We start from the raw sequence: 12,842 nt of genomic DNA, 5'->3' as shown, positions 1-12,842 counted from the left end.
TTCTTACGAAACACAGTTAAATGTTTGAAATATAGCAAAATTGTACACATACATTCACTTTTGTTAGGTCATCCGTATTTACAATAACTGAGCCTAGTTGGCCAGCGGCGCTTAATTTCTTTTGCCGTTGGGCGCATGGTAGGCGCTGCTTTTTTACTTTAGAGAATGGCGGCCGTATTAAAGGTAAAAAAATGTTGACTTGATATTATATACTGCTAGTGAAAGCCAGAAAAAGCAAAATAATTTTAAAATGAAGAGTATATACAAAGTGATTAAAAAACAAGACTTTAGATGTCTCACTCGGGTTGTCAAACCGCACGCTTGGTGGTTTTGCAAAATGACAAAAAAGAGATATTAATGTTGGTATATTCTGAACTAGCCAGAAAAGGGTCGGAGACGGACGCTGTAGGATCGAAACCTGCAGTGTCCCTCCCTTACCAATGGTCCAGAACAACTATACACAAAGGTACAAAATCTCTCATAATAACACATGGATAACCCTTACGGTTTGTTGACAGGAGAGGGAAGCACTCCCAACGCTCAATGTTAGTTTATTTCAAAAATTAATTGAACTCAAAACGCAAGAGTTTCGCACTTCGAGCCAAGCAATAAATATCTTTTCAATTTAGGTATCACAGACAGCCCTCTACGCAGAGCGCACATCGTACAAAATTGTTCCGACGTGGCCGGACAATTACTACAACTGCAACTACAGAGCAAAGAACCTTGGAGTGCGGAGGTCGCTCCCCGAAGTCTTCGTCAAACTAAGGAGGTTGCTGAGATTCCTTGAGGAGCTTGGGTGGTACGAGTAGGAAGAATCCTGCAGCAAACACACGCAAAATAGGCGCCTTAACGTCGAGTTGCGGACACCAGCCTGTTACACCAAGTAGCAAGTAAGTTTTATGACTTTCATAATGCGATAAAAACACTTTTGACGTATGTATGTAACACATGCGATTTTATTGCACCAAGAGTACGAAACGAAAAAAGGCGCAGTGGCCGTGTCCCTCTGGTACTGTAACTGCTAAGGACAGTCGTGTGGCTTAATACTGTGAGGAGAGCATGCGAGAGAAATGCACAAATTTATGGCGCCTGCCCTTTTCCACAGGCTGGGGCTCGACCCCCATGTTGTCGATATTCCAAGTATTCGCACAAAGCGTTTGTTTCCTGAAAGATATAACTTGGGCCTTTTCAAGGTGAGTGTGAATAGGCGTTATTTAAGTGTACATACTCCATCGTCGACTTCATCGTCACTTACCATCAGATGAGATGGAGGTCAAATGCGCACGTACTTTTTTAATAATAAAAAAACTGCTTTTATTTTTACCAGGCGTACAATTTCTAGGTATTATAAAAAAAATATTAAAAAAATTACATGAACTAATAAAAGCGTATTAAAAACGAACAGAACAGAATAGAACATTCCGCCAAAGTCGGAAGACGTTCGATAACGCTAATCTTAGGTAATGCAAAAGTTGCCTTAGTTACATTTACTAAAAAAAAGTAGACAAGTCTGTGACAAAGTTGCCGCGTCTTACGCGACCGAGACCACGACGATGTAGAAATGTAATTTATCTAATGGACTCCCTGCTTACTGTCGTGTCCTGACGTCTTCAATTTGAGCTGTAGTTCTATTATTACGATTGTAGATAAGCCAACTTTGTTAGAATTTGCTTGGTTTTTGTTTGCTTGCTTATTTTTGCGAGGATAAATATTACGAGATTTGAGATTGATTTGTATTTGATGCCAAATATAGTAAATACAAGAACTTATGCTGTATATTTACCAAAACTTTAACAAAATAGAAGATATAGAGATATCTCCCTGGGAAATGTTTCAGATCTAATTTGATCTATGTGTTTCTTGAAACAAACCCGAAAAAATAGCCTTTAACCTTGATTTCGCTCATTGGAATCGATACCGTCATTAAACAAAAAAGTAAATTTCTGTGAAATGGCCATTTAAGTTTCGGAAACCGATTTCAATGCGCGATTTGTTTAAAAAAAAAATTCGCTGTTTAGTTACGAGAAAAAAAAATCATTTCTAATGAGTAGCAATCGTTAAAACCATATGTATTCTAATTTGTTTGTGTAACTAGCAACTACTTTATTAAGTTAGAGTGTTTCAAAGAAAAGTTTTGTAATTAAACATAACTATTTTGTTTTGATTTTTTATATGTTATCTTTCTAGAATTTCAGAGGAGGTATCATTTGCAGTATGCGTATTACTTGGAATTTAGGTAAATACATAACATTTTTAGAATGAAAGTGACCTAATTAAAAAAATTATAAAATAAGTTTATATCATAAAAACACTTTAAAAATCATTGTTCATAAATCTAAATTTGAAGTGACTCATCAAAGCTCGAATGGCACAAACATATATATGGGTATTTTAATATGTTTGAAATTCCACTCCCGCGTCGGTATGTAAACGCCAAATTTAGTCTGTATCTATATCTGTATCTATAAAGATAACACGCCACCACATAAAAGTGACGGATTAGCAATTGAGCCGTTTTCGTTCCGAAAATCGTCATTAAGTTTTTACAAACGCTACTTTGTTAGTTAGAGGACTCTCGTTCACAATTAAACCGGCTTAATCTTGATAAATTCGTAACATGTTGATTATAGAAAATGAAAGAAACAGTCTAATGACAACAAAAAAGTTCAATAAAAAGAGACCTTATAGCGACTAGATTTTGTAAACCTTATTTTTAAGTTATTGAAATGTCCAGAAATCATTTTTAAGAATGTGATGCTGAATGTTGCATTATTATTTTCGAGGACTAACAAGGTCATTCCTTTAGTACTACATGAGTAATAAATGTGAAAATGTCACAAAATCAAAACTTATTTTACGTATTCCCAAAATGTTGAAATTTTGTGTTGGTTCACATTTATTCTAAAGGTGCGATATGTATAATTTACGCAATAATTATGATATTCGGATTGACAAGCAATTCTTGTTTGCATTACTATTTTCTACCTCTTAAAACAATATTACTTTAACCTTACATTGACTTTTCGTACCATGACGCGCTTGAAGTAAGCTTATTATAATGTTAAAACAATGATGTTTTATTGGCTGCTTTGTGACTATTCATTCACTCAGTTCGTGCTTATGACACTATTTTAACATTAAAGTAATATTGTTCTTATGTCAAATTTAGCAATATTAAAAATAGTTACTAGGCCGCAGTGGAAACAACATTATTTTCGAATTTATTGTCTAAATATTGATTTGTAATGATTAACAGTTAAGTTGAATTTATCTATTTACATAAATCTCTTCAATATTTTATATATTTGTTTTTATTTATTAGTACATAGGAAATAATTTTTTGTTAAATAAAAGTAAACTACGCGATGTTTATTTCGTAAAATTATGACAGCGGCATCTATAAGCTCCTTGGCGACACTAACAGTTGACACTAGACTCTAATTCCGAATTCACAACGTGACTATCAAGACTCAACTTGTTTTATTTATTTACCTTCATGCAAATGGGGAATAATTATTGAAAACAACGTAATTTTAATAGATTTTATTATTAAATACTTTTCTTTTTTTAACAGTTAAAATTATCTGAACGTAAATGACAATACTTGAACATTATACTACGATAAGACGATTCGGAATATCAAAAAAGAAAGAGATGGCATTATATAGTTTATATAGCGTTATTTCTTTCGTACTTTTAGTAAGGAATAGACAATATTGGGAAATCATTCGTTCTTTCAATCACTTTAGCAATAAAAAAAATCACTACTTGGTTGACAGGTTTGTCGTGGTACGAATATGAGTAATATTATAACGAGATTACTTTAAGCTTATTTTCAAGTAAGATGATTTTGGAAAAGTTATGGTAGACCCCCAGATCTAAGTTCTCGTAATCGAATAAAGAAGCTTGGTCTTTCTATCTTAACTAGAACTGTAACAAAAATTATTACACTTGTTACCTACAAGTGTAACAAAGACAGTTAACGCGTTCAGAGGGATCAAAATGAGTATAATTTGTCCGACGGGAAAGGACGCCTCATAAAGAAAAAGTTTTGCCATGTAGGGTGAATAGTTTATTTTATTAGCGTGTATTCAAGTTTTTCTGTTGTATTTCTAGTACTTTTTTCAGATTAATACGCTTTATAACCTATATTTTTTTTTACTCCTTTTTTCTAATTTTCTTGAAACCGCTGGTCATTGTAATTCTATTGAGAATACAATAGTGTGCTAACTCAAAAAGTGTATTTCTTCAGAATCTATGAAAAACTAATAACACTTCTTGTGAAAGATTATGTATACAATTTATTACAGACATCAAAATAATTTCCTACTTGCCAAATATATTTAAAAATATAAGGGAAAATATAATTTTACATTTTTCAGTAAGGAATGTTTTGTTCAGAACTAGCTCACAAAAAGTTTGTCTCATTTTGAGTCAAATAGATATCTTTTATTGGTTTTTCACAATATTCTATCGGCGGTTGTATTCACGTGTAGAGATTCAAATTTTACGTTCAGCAATAGTACAATCTTGAATTTCACATATTTTGAGTTACAACACTAGAGTAATAAGCAGTGCGATATATTATTTGTTATTCCGCTGAAACCTAGTTGCAATGGCAATTAAGTTTCAAAAGAGTGTCATTGGAATGGCAGTGATAGCATTCATTCATTCGAACACTAACGATCGATGTTGCCTTACTAAAACTATCATGGGAATTACTATGCATATCTTTATATTATATAGACTACAACATCGTGCCATTGACGAGTATAATGCCAAATAATTCCAAGGGCAGTTGAATAGTAGGTCGACGGCTAGCCGTCGACAAACCTAGTCTTAACTACTAACAGAAACGTTCAAAATTTTGCCATTTGTACTCCATCGAGACATAACTACGTAACTAACATAATTATGGTTTTACATTTTAGTAGCAGGAAAATTCCTTGTGATCGTTCATCCAGGGAAGTACTACTGCTTTACCTATTTCTGTTATCAACATATAGCATTACCTACTCCGTTCCAGTTTTAAAGGGTGAAATTACAGGCATTTGGGATGGGAAAATGTCTGAAAGGTCTAGAACTTTTTCATAAATAACTCAGTAGAGTCTAACTGTAACTACTAAAATAAATAGTCTTAGTAAATAAATAGTGTTTGAAAAATAGGATTTATTACAATATTCTTAACGTTCATTTTCCATAACGTTTAGATGACGTGCACTTAATTAGGAACACAGCACTTGTAATGACTAAGTAGCAGTAGAGCTCCTTGTGAAAGAGCTCGTCCAGGGTAGTACTGCCATTTTACCTTTTTATACCGCCATCAGTAATGGTCATATTACTGTGTTCCGGTTGTGAAGGGTAAGGATGCTGGTGAAATTACAGTCATTTGAGACTTGTCAACTTATGTCTCAGGGTCATGAGCGCAGTGGCAGTGTTCCTCAGATCTTTGCGATTTAAAGCTCTGTGTGGTACTCCAACTGTTATGGCCAGGCGAGTCGATATACTTAGCATCATAAAAAAATATCAAAACGTCAAGTGTTGCATGATTGCCAGCGGTGGTACACTCTGCCAGATGAAAGTGTTAGAGAATGATCACAGTGTCGTAACAGTCTACGATATCTAAATTGGAGTTTACTAAAGACTCGTGTATATTAAAAATTTACATAATATGTGTGATCATGTAAACGCCCAGTATCTATTTTAATGAAGATATCGCATTCAAATTTAGCGCTATTTATTCTATATGACCTACAAAAATATGTTTTTCATACGAAACCGAGGGCATACTTGCTCGGCGTGTAATTATATTTTGCACATTTAATCTAATTTGAGTATTTAGTACTTTCCCATTGCACTTTGCTGGGTTTTAGGAAAGTACCCAAAAATACATTACAACCATACTTGGTATTTATGCTTTTAAGGGCGGACGGAGCATGATAATAAACTCACGGGTAGATGTAACTGTTTCACGACTGGGCAGGGGTCACGTACGTGGTAATGACATTGGAGCAAGTTTTTACAACCATTCGCATCATACCGGCTGGACATTTTAAAACTACCTATCAAAGGTCTCAATTGGGCACGAGAGTACATCATGCTTGATACTGGGCTTTGGAAAATTCTTATTATAATCCACATAGAGTTCAATTTAAATCTTAAGTGTCAAGTTGGGTCGTACTATTTTTAAAATCGGAACGTAGTGATGCTCACATTACTGCTTGGCGGCAGAAATAGGTAAGGCGGCAGCATTTCCCTGGAAGTCTCTATCACAAGAAGCTCTACTGCTACTATATATGTGTAGGTTTCTGGGAATTGGAGAGACGTAAGTCGGGAAGTGAGCATACCTTACAGCCGCCAAAGAGGACCAAAGAGGAGATTTGGTATTGGACTCTAGAGACAGCGGTGGCAACCGTTAGTTGTGCAATGCGCAACCGGAAGTGAGCGTGAGTACAGACCCGATATCTATCTGGAAAATAGGGAGGGTACTGTACGTGCACCCGGGGTTGGACACCCAACGTACTAGTCTCTCGAGACCCCGATGAAGTCAGTGTCAATCCTATGCACTGGCTAATCTGGGGTCAGAGCCTGAACATCGAAGGTTTCTGTGCACGCACAGGGTATACCGTATACCGTAAGGGGCGGTAGGGGGGGTCACTATAATCAAAACTTATGTAGAAAGGAAGGGTTTGCTACTAAATATATGACGTGTTACTGATTGGACATGTGGTACGTAACCCTATCAACAACAAATTGACTTGAAAGATACAAAAAAAAATAAAAGGCAAAATGCATCGGCCGGGAATCGAACCCGGGCCGCCCGCGTGGCAGGCGAGCATTCTACCACTGAACCACCGATGCTTGTTACTAATGTTAAATAAAATACTGTATAATTCAAAACCTTAAAACACTGTGGAGCAAAAACTTAATGAAAATTAAACCCTATACCAAGTGCTTACAACTCAATTTGAAATGTACACTTTCACCAATCACTACATACATGCTCCACTATTTGCTACATAATTTGTGTCTTCTCTTTTCCTTTTACTTTTAAAATTTTAAAGCAAAGGAAATTGATAAACAACGCAAACATCATAAGGTACAAAATTCATTGCATACACCATCTCGGCGCGAATTTGACTGCTTCAGATTCTAAGCAAAATCGACATCATTCATAAGAAATGAATTGACATTTGAGTAAACAGAAATTAAATTGAAGCTAAAATTTAACAGGTAAGACATATTACGCAAATATTTTACTTTATACCTTCAAAGAATAAAACAAATAACATTATCATATCTAATGAATCGAGGAAAGTGGATTTTTCTAACTGTATCCAACCAAACACGAAAAGTTCTCGGCTGGACACGGGAACGAAAAAATCTGCTTTCGAAAAAGGTGGTTTTAAAAATATTACAACCTAACTTGATACTTAAGATTTAAATGGAACTTTATGTCGATTGTAATGAAATTTTTCCAAAGTCCAGTGTCAAGCTTGACATACTCTCGTGCGCAATTGAGAACTCTGATAGGTATTTTTAAACGACTTCAAAAAAAGGCGGAGGCTCTAAATTTCACAGTATATCTTTTTTTGTAGGTATGTTTTTTGATGATTCTTTTTTTTGTTAGAAAATTTTTAATGTTTATTTAAATTTGAAGAAAATAACCTTTAAGGGTGGCAAACAGGTGACGAATGACTTGTGAGATCGGTTTTTTAGTACTCTGTACTGATTTATTAAAATGTTCAGTCGGTATGATGCGAATGGTTGTAAAAGGCGCTAAGAATACTGTAATAAATTCTATATTTCAAAGGCTATTTATTTACTAAGACTATTTATTTTATTAGCAGTAGAGTTTCTTGTGAAAGGGTTCGATATCACCTGCAGACTTTTGTAGTTAAATAAATTTCACATTTCGAAAACAATTTTTTTTGTTCTCGTATCCAGTATCAGACTTTTCGTGTTTGGATACAGTTAGAAAAATCCACATTTCTCGATTCATTAGGTATAATTGTGTTTTTTTTTATTCTTTGAAGGTTATAATATTTGCTTAATATTATATATGTATTAATTTCTGTTTACTCAAATGTCAATTCATTTCTTATCAATGATGTCGATTTTGCTAATAGAACCTGAGGCAATCAAATTCGCGCAGATATTATTTATGATATCAATTAACAGAAGGAACAAGTCGTGCGCCTGATGGTAAGCTACACGCCTGTCCATAACAGTTTCAGTGCCACTCAGAGCTTTAAATCGCAAAGATCTGAGGGGTACTGCCACTGCACCGGTCATCCTGAGACATAAGTCGACAAGTCCCATGTGCTTGTAGTTTCACCAGCACCCTTACCCTTAAAAACTGCTTGGTGACATAAATAGGTAAGGTGGCAATACTTCCCTGGACGAACTCTTTCACAACGAGCTCTACTGCTGCTTAAAGATGGTGTAAGCAAAGAATTTTGTGCCTTATGATGTCTCCGTTGTTTATTAATTTCCTTTGCTCTAAAAGTGAAAGGGAAACTACGTACGTTACGTTACGTTGCTACGTAATTTGTGTGTGAGAATCTTCACTCTCACACACAAATTACGTAGCAAACAGTCGAGCACGTTTGATGTGATTGGTGAAAGTGTACATTTCAATATGAGTTGTAAATACTTGGCATAGGGTTTAATTTTCGGCGAAATTTGGCTCCACAGAGTTTTAAGGTTTTGAATTACAAAGTATTTTATTTAACATTAGTAACAAGCATCGGTGGTTCAGTGGTAGAATGCTCGCCTGCCACGCGGGCGGCCCGGGTTCGATTCCCGGCCGATGCATTTTGTTTTTTGTTTTTTACGTATCTTTCAAGTCAATTCGTTGTTGATTGGGTTACGTACATTTTAAGGACATTATAAATATAATTACTGCATGTATAAAAATTTTCCTTCTTTTTTTGTTGCACTCTTGACTGAGAGGTCGTTATCATTGTCACTTGTTACGGGCTGACGTGTCTCCTTTTATGATATTTAGTAGCAGTAGAGGTCCAGAAAGAGTCCTTCCGGGGATGTACTGCCGCCTTATCTATTTCTGCCGCGAAGCAGTAATGTTATTCTGCATTACTGCATTCCAGTTTTGAAGGGTAAGGGTACTGATGAAATTGCAAGAACATCTGTTGTGGACAGGCGTGTCGCTTACCATCAGGCGCACGACTTGTTCGTCCCGTCGCTTGATTGATGAACTCTCTGGTTCACTCATGCAAGGGACTTCTACTGCAGATTTTATTTGATCTGTCCATCGCGTAGGTGACCTTCGGCACAGTCTAGAACCCTTTACTCAGCCTTGTACGACAAAACGCTCTATGGAATCAACATTTCGTCTGACCGAAGAATCTATAAATGACACAAATTTATTAAAGTAATGAAATAAATTAACTGCCGCCGAATGGTTACCATGCTAGGTTGACACGTTGAGGTCACTGGTTCGATTCCCTGGCCAGGAGAAATATTTGTATAACCTCGAGTGTGTAATTTGTGGTTGTCTATGTATGTGTCCATGGCGATACAGGGTTTCCATAGTGCGGTGATGTTAATGAAAATATCTTATTGCGAATTATTTTTATTTATTTAGGTATCTATTTATAAATGAGAATATAAATTTATTGGACGAAAGTTCAGTAGTGTTTTTAACTTTCAAATCGTGTTTTTTCTGCTCTACAATTTTGAGTTACGACAGTTTTTGGTTTCTTGTGCGTATATTATGAGACGCAAGTATAATAATAAAGTTAATACAACAATAATAACAACATCAATGGAATAAAATGTAACAGACTTAAATTAAATGCTAAGATAGGACTTGGTCAGGTTCGTGTATTTCCTATTTGCGACGCGGTGAGTGGAACGCCAGCCAGACATGGCGGAAATAGCTCTCCGTATGCCGTTGACAACAATGCAGTGTATCCCAAAAGGAAGAAATACACCCCTGACAACAGCAAACTCGAACGAACTCCCGCTTCAGCGGACTATAGCTCGCGAAAGATTATTTGGCCCGATTCAACTTATCGGTATATCTGGAGAAACAAAGAACAAAATAAAATCGAAATAAAATCGAAATAAATAAAATCGAAATAAAATAAAATAATAAAATCGAAAGGCTTGATATCGTTTCGTCCGTATAGGGTGCATAGCCTATATCATAGTCATAGTATTGGTACTATTAATTATTAATACAGAGATCAAGCACTAAGAAAAAGTCGTTGGATCTGGTTGGACTCGAACTAGTGCTTTCAGCATACCGTGTCAGATGTGCCTGTGGCAACCGGATTGGAGGACTTTTTCTAAGCGTTGGATCTTTGTATTAAGAGGGAGCAGAGGAAAAATTCCTAATCTTCGATTTGATTTTTGAGGGGTAAATCCTATTTAAAGTTAAAAATAAAAATTCCCTACAAAAATAAAAAAAAAACTAAAAAACTATCAAAAAAAAGAAAACTCTTGCAGAAATTTGTCAGATATTTACATATATTTACATATACACATTCACATATGTACACATACGCCTTCACATATGTAGACACACAAATGTGCATACTGTACTATAGTCCATCTGTGTATTATATTGTAAGTAGTTTCATTTAAAAAATGTAGTAATAAAAACATAATGTCTAAATCTATTAATACAACGGAATTCAGTTATAATATGTTATCAATATATATTTCAAGATAGATAGATATTTAAATACGTAATACGTTTATTTGAATAAAGAAGTGTAATAAAAATTTTGAGCAGTCGGATACGACTCTATGGATTCAATGTTTACGGGTCGACGATGAGCACGCGAAAATTAACTTTTGATCGGCTTGCGCTGCGACGTACGGGTAGCGGGCGGCGAATGATAGGTGCGGGTAGCGGGGAATGTGGGTGGAGCCAACGTCAAAACTTTTTTGGCATGAGGGCTCTTAATAATTATGACAAAGATTTTTTTAACTGCCTCCAAAAAAGAGGTTGTCAATTCGACTGTATGTTCTTTTTTTTTGATATGTGTTACGCGACTCCGGTATTTGAGAACCGATTTTCATGATTCTTTTTTTGTTGGCAAGGGGGTACTTCCATAGTGATCGCATTTTATTTTGAAGAAAATCATCCACCTCGAAGGGTGGTTGTTCACGCATGAAGATTCATTTTTATAAATAGCGCCTAACTTTAATTTAGGAGCAATTACTTTAATACTTGATTTTGCTATTTCTTTCAAGGCGTTTTTCTCTCAATATACTTTGAGTAGTGTCGTAGCGAGAACCTATTTTTATTATCTCCAGTGTCAAGGCTTATATAGTGGCGAACGGGGATATTTCAATAAAACTTAGCAAATAGACGTAATTCCACGTACTTTTGAGGTCGGTTTTCGTACTCTGTACTGAGATTATTATGGTACCAAGTGAAAGGACGAACTAGTCGTGCACTGTCATTCTGAGACTATTTATTTAATTAAGATAATATACAGGTAAGGTAAAAAGGACAATAAAAGCTTAACTACGAGAAAGTAAAACTAGGATTTTTAAATAATATGAATAAAATTGATCCCCGCGGCAAGGTGCCCAAGACACTAGCAGCGTGCCCTCTTTGTATTGCTATGCTAATGCGTTGGGCAAGGTAGCTGCCGCCCTTGGGTTTCCCAGACAGAATTAATTTTTTCGAGAAAGTTTTTGTACTGGGCCAAGGGTTTCGTCTCCAAAGGCTGTAAATAGGTAGTCGGAGCCGAGATCCTGGTACTTATTACTTTTAATTCTTTCCGCCAGCTCAGCTGCGGAGCTAGCCCTCTTGCTGGTGTGCTGGAGATGGGATGGGGCAAGTGTTGAGACTTAAGTTGACAAGTCCCACGTGCATGTAATTTCACCAGCGTCCTTAACCTTCAAAACTGGAACACAGTGATGCTGATAGTACTGCTTGGCGGCAGACATATGTAAGTTGGCAGTACTTCCCTGGATGAACTCTTTCACACGGAGCTCCACTGCTACTGACAAAAAAAGCTAGTGTAGTAATGTCACAAAACAATAATTGAATAGCATGGTAGTAAAATATAAAAATTTAATATTGATATTATCAAATTACGTTGTGAAAAATAACTCATTTAGGTATAATTTATTATTACAGAGCTTGGTCTGGCATTGACTACATCAGAGCAATTTTTAACGGAATTTTATAATTGTTCAAAATTCACATAAATAACAAATCAATTTCAAACACTTCTTGACTACACTCAGCCAATGCTGCTATGCAAGAGATTTACCTTCGAATACGTTTTAAACTAAGTTTTAAAACAAATTCCTTACACATTTCTTTTAATCGTGTTGTATGGTTCTACTGTATTTCTTAACAAACATTAAAACCATCTTTACGAAATGTTCGTAGTCAAATACAAAGCTTCATTAAATTTTAATTCTATTACTTTGTGTTTACTCAGATGTCAAAAATTACCCCCATACCGAAGCAATGATGTTACGCAGAGATGAAGCATGCGTTGAATTTTGCACCTTACTGTATCTGCTATGTTTATTAATTTCCTTTGCTTTAAAAGTGAAAGGAAAATTGAAGATTCTTATTCAAGTACGTCGAATATAGATAAGCAAGCTTGTTATGATGGAGGAGAACGTTGTAAAATGATGTGTAACGACTTGATACAGGGTTTAATTTTCGATGAAATTTTGCCCCATGATAGAGTAAATTTTGTAGGTTCATTAGGTAACATGTTTTTAAGATTTTGAAATGTACGGTGTTTTATTCAGTATAAGCAATAAGCATCGGTGGTTCAGTGGTAGAATGCTCGCCTGCCACGCGGGCGGCCCGGGTTCGATTCCCGGCCGATGCA

At 35.6% G+C, this 12,842-nt stretch overlaps 3 non-coding genes across 3 annotated transcripts; 2 read left to right on the top strand and 1 right to left on the bottom strand.

Annotated features, from left to right (window-relative positions):
* Positions 1–6,793: 6,793 nt before the first annotated feature.
* On the bottom strand, positions 6,794–6,864 carry Trnag-gcc. Its single transcript has one exon. It is a non-coding gene; the product is annotated as a tRNA-Gly (tRNA).
* A 1,885-nt stretch (positions 6,865–8,749) lies between these two features.
* Trnag-gcc lies at positions 8,750–8,820 on the top strand. Its single transcript has one exon. It is a non-coding gene; the product is annotated as a tRNA-Gly (tRNA).
* A 3,951-nt stretch (positions 8,821–12,771) lies between these two features.
* On the top strand, positions 12,772–12,842 carry Trnag-gcc. Its single transcript has one exon. It is a non-coding gene; the product is annotated as a tRNA-Gly (tRNA).

This window comes from Hyposmocoma kahamanoa, unplaced genomic scaffold, assembly GCF_003589595.1.
Source record: "Hyposmocoma kahamanoa isolate Upper Pololo Valley unplaced genomic scaffold, ASM358959v1 94, whole genome shotgun sequence".
Lineage (NCBI taxonomy): Eukaryota > Metazoa > Arthropoda > Insecta > Lepidoptera > Cosmopterigidae > Hyposmocoma > Hyposmocoma kahamanoa.
This window is presented reverse-complemented; position numbering and strand designations above follow the sequence as displayed.